This window comes from Macrobrachium nipponense, chromosome 4 (genome assembly GCF_015104395.2).
Source record: "Macrobrachium nipponense isolate FS-2020 chromosome 4, ASM1510439v2, whole genome shotgun sequence".
Classification (NCBI taxonomy): Eukaryota; Metazoa; Arthropoda; class Malacostraca; order Decapoda; family Palaemonidae; genus Macrobrachium; species Macrobrachium nipponense.
This window is the reverse complement of record NC_061100.1, coordinates 127559543-127564542: the sequence shown is the minus strand read 5'-3', so window position 1 is coordinate 127564542 and position 5000 is coordinate 127559543.

The following is a 5000-nucleotide window of genomic DNA, read 5'->3' as shown; positions in this document are numbered from 1 at the left end:
AACATTCAAGTTTGGGAGTAGGTATCGTCTTTCGCCCAGCCGAACGGGTGACTGACTTGTGTTGACTTGATCAAGTTCCAACTTTCTATGTGTTGCTTGTAAGTCTGATGGTCCGGTCTCTCTCTCTCTTTCTCCGCTTGGTGAAATGAGTTCTCTGTGTCTTTGTTTGCTCTTGAATTCAGAACATAGATTTTAAGCCAAAGGCCAAGCACTGGGACCTATGGGGTTATTCAGCGCTGAAACGGAAATTGACAGTAAAAGGTCTGAGAGGTGCAACTGGAGGAAAACCTCAAGGCAGTTGCACTATGAATCAATTGTTATAAGAGGGTGGAAAATAAGATGGAAGAAAGAGAATATAAAAGGAGGTACAGTAAGAGGAAAGAAAGTGGTTGCAGCTAAGGGCCGAAGGGCCGAAGGGCCGCTGCAAAGAACCTTAAGTAAAGCTTATAGTAGTGCACCGCATAAGTTGCACTGACATCACTACCCCGCTACGGGGTTTGCTCTTGGATTCTTGTATTCATTCAGTAGTCTTTTTTAAGCGCTTTTAGCTATTTTTCTCACACACACACGCACATATATGTATATATATATATATATGTGTGTGTATCTGTATATAAACACCTCATAACATTGACAACCCAGTGTATATACATAAATATATATGTATAAATATATATACAAATCTATATATATATACATATACTATATAATACATGTTTCATATATATATATATATATATATATATATATATATATATATATATATATATATGTGTGTGTGTGTGTGTGTGTGTGTGTGTGTATAACGAAATCGAAATTGCAGAAGATGCAAATAAGGTGATGGAAAATTCTGGTTAATATAAAAACTTATTGAAATGGAAACATGAGCTTGTGCGATATGTTCGAAGTCGTATAAATGAGAATTGCGCCGAGTTTAAACTATATCCCGCAGTCTCATGCTGGAAAACGTGTCACTCACCATCTAAACTGATTGTTTTTTGTCCTTAGGTATAAGAACCCTGTTGCCACATCTAGTCCAGTATATCTGAGAAATGACCCACCACAAATTGCACTGTTTATGTGTGATATACCAAATTGTAGGTAATTTTGTCAGCTTTCATTTTAAAAAAAAGTTTACCAAAATTGGTAGGTGCAAAAAAAAGTTATTCAAGATGGCTTCCCGACACTGTCGTCTTCTTCATGAAAATCAATTTACTCCAAACTTTTAAGAATCAGACCTTAGAAATTACTGTCAATTTGTACATTTTGACTGAATCTTGGATTAATGATATAGTTATCACATTAATGTGATTATTTGATAAGAATTTGGTTCAAAATTCAAAATGGCCGCCACTAGTTTACGGCAAAATAGTCGGTGATAATGTTCCTATGTAATTGTCCAGTATATAAAAAATGACCCACCACACTGAACGTGTGACATACCAAATTTTAAGTAATTTTGTCAGCTTTTATTTTAAAATAAGTAATACATAAACAAAAGGTCGAATTAAGTTGGTAAAATTGGCGGCCAGACATATTTGACATTCCCAAAAATCAACCCAAAATTGTTAAGACTCAGACCCTGAAAAGAATAATCATTTTGATTATACTGAATGTATGTAGGATATATTATCAACTCTTTATATCTATCCCAAGATTTTAAATTGAACTGACCCTAAATTCAAAATGGCCGCCATCAAAATCACATCTAAATAGCTATCGTTATTTGATTAGTAATTTTTGGTATATTTTGGGTATCTTTTGGTCAGATTTGAAATTCATATATATCCATGTCCATTGATAACTTTAATGCAAAAGCAGCTTTTATATTGTATAATTTCATTTGGAGGAGAAAGTTATATAAGGCAATCAATTGAATTGCAGAGCTAAATATCTATTCATATGAATACATTCTTTCTTATATCCATTACACTATTGGCATAAAAGAAAATCAAGTGTCATAATCCCATTTGATTAGTCACTAGCTTCATCAGCTTCATCATTCTCAGTATCAGCAGCAGGGCAGTTTTTGCAGAGCAAGCCCTTGCATACCTCGCATGCAAGACTGCACGACAAATCAAATTTTCTGCACGTACATTTCTTATTAGAGCAATCAGTTTTACAGCTACAACATAATATGGCATCTAACAAAGCGTCAGGTGCTGCTTTTTGTTCATCATTATTGGCACAAGGCCTCTTGAGTCATTTTGTTTGTTTGTATGGTGTTTTTACGTTGCATGGAACCAGTGGTTATTCAGCAACGGGACCAACGGCTTTACGTGACTTCCGAACCACATCGAGAGTGATCTTCTATCACCAGAAATACACATCTCTCACTCCTCAATGGAATGGCCGAGAATCGAACCCGCGACCATCGAGGTGGGACGCCAACACCATACCAACCACGCCACTGAGGCGCTCTTGAGTCATTTTGTATCCATATTTTGTAGGGTCAAGTTCATTGCCCAACCATTCGTGTACTTGTTGATATACTCTTAGTGAAGTGTAATGAGAAGAGTCTGATGTTGGCGGCAGATCCTTAGGGGGAACTGCCTCAGTACTAGATACTACTTTTTCTTGTGAAAATATTCCACACGCAGGTTATCAAGGGAATCATCTTTAGTGTTTCCTGTATACAAGATTGATATGGCTTTTTCTCCTGCACCAGCAATTTCTTCATGGGAGGCATCAGAACTGCGGAACACAGAAGCAAGCTCTGTTAATTGTGGCACTTTCACTATTCTATTCAAGGCTGTTGCCTTTCCGATTCCGTGAATTCTAGATGTAGTGTCGCAACCAGTGAGGGCATCTAGAAATACCAGGTGAGAAGAGACATTAATGCAGAGTTTATTTTGGAGGGATTTGATGTCCCAACACACGGGTTTTTTCTTCTGTGTCTGCTTTGGAGAAGACCACAGGTAAACTTGGTGGGATGTGTTCTGCTCACGCTCGACAGCTAGAATCAGCAAATCAGTATCCTCGCCAATTATCACAGTGGTGCATTTGGATGCATTCTGATAAGCAGTGTCGACGATCAGCTTATCCGCATCAGCTGGAGCTCGAATCACATCCCAACCTGTTGCATGTAGTTTGATAGTAAACAGTAATAAAGGATCGATGCTTACAATCTCAGAACCTACTTTGGCCATGGTCTTCAATATGTCTTTTCTTTTAAAAGAATACTCAGTCACTAGTTTATTGTCCATAGATTTCAGAATTTTTCTTCCGACTTTTTGGCATTTATCTGCATTAACAGATGCATCAGCTTCTACACCAGTAGCTATATTTCGCAGAGCTTGTTCCTCTCTAAATGGTGTTTTTTCCTTGAGATAGTCTATGAGTTTGTCGATATCCTTGTGATCTTGCTCTACACGTGATACTCTGAGATCCCTATGCTGTTCACTAGTCTCAAATCCTACCCCTGTATATTCTTGAATTGCTAGATTCGTACATATTGCAGAATCAGCCAATATTCGGGACTGAAACCCATTGCACTCATCTCGTCAATTTGGAAACTTGACCCAAAATGATGGTACATTTGAATACCAAATCCTAACAACAATGGAGGTATCAATGATCTAGGACAGGCTGCTTGCATTAGAACTTGTCCACAAGATCCAATCTTCTTATCTGCATCTTTTCCAGTAATCATATTTCTAAGAGTTACTTGTACAGATCTTAGTAAGAATTTTATCGCAGCTTCCACACTAGACATTTCTTCTGATGTAGGATAGTACTTTTTGTCTTGTTTTACTCTTTTGATATCATCGAGCATAAGTTTCCCTGCTAAAGCACATATTCTTTAATTTTCAACTTCAGGATCATCGTCTTTGGGCTTGTTATAGAATTCATTGATAAGATCTGATACCTTGGTTGTCAACGTGACTATATTTGGCTTTCCATCTACTTTTGATATAACAATTCTTTCTCCAAAATGCTTCTGAGCTGTGATTTCATTAATGTGAAAGCATACGGTTTTTCTCCTTTTGGAAGAAACATTCCCATGAGATAGATAAGCTCTGCGAAGGAAAACTTCATCATCATGCTGCTCTAAGTATTCAAAAACTCCTTTAAATGCTGTGACTTTGGTACTATCAACTTTCTTCCCAGCTTTACGTGATCGACCGCGACTTATAAATCTAGCTTCTGTGTTTTGAGCAACGGGAGAAAATCTAATAGGGATTCCTTTTCCTGTCACAAAGTTTGATCTACATTGGTCATGGTAAACTGCCTCAGCTGCAAACAAATCCTGAAGATATTCAATTCGTCCCCTCACATCCTGGGCCCACGAACCATTGTTACGAGTATCACAATGTACGAGAGTTGTCTGTTGAATGGTTGAAGTTGAAACATGAACAAGATCTGTACCCTCTCTCCAACCAGTGTATGTACTTTTACAACCACAGTAGTAGCCATATATATATATATATATATATATATATATATATTTATATATATATACATATATATACTAGTAGAAAACCCGTCCTACGGACGGGATTTCCTGCTAGTTCCTGTGTATGCATTTTCACAAGGTCGTGTTTTGATCAACGCAATAATCAATATCTCAACTTAGGATGGGTCAGTTTTCAAAATTTAAAAAAAGAGTCATAAAATAGACATATTGACCATTTCAATGGTATATTATATATTAGCATAGTTAAGAAAAATAATAATTGAAAAATAACAAAATATTGCCCTACCCCTAATTCGGCTATTTTTCACAAGCACATTTGTATAAAATCACTTATGGAATAGCAATTATAATGTTCTACCAACTAAAACTGCTTTTTTCTTTTGGAATGACAGTAATGCAAAACAAAACATTTGCACAGTCTACATGATAACCAGAACAAATATTGAAATTTACCATTGATTCGAAGATTTTTTAATCATTTCAAAACCTTGCTTCAGGTTAGATGCGATAACTTTTTTTTGCAGCTACCAATTTTGGTAAACTTTTTTTTTAAATGAAAGCTGACAAATTTTCCAACAATTTG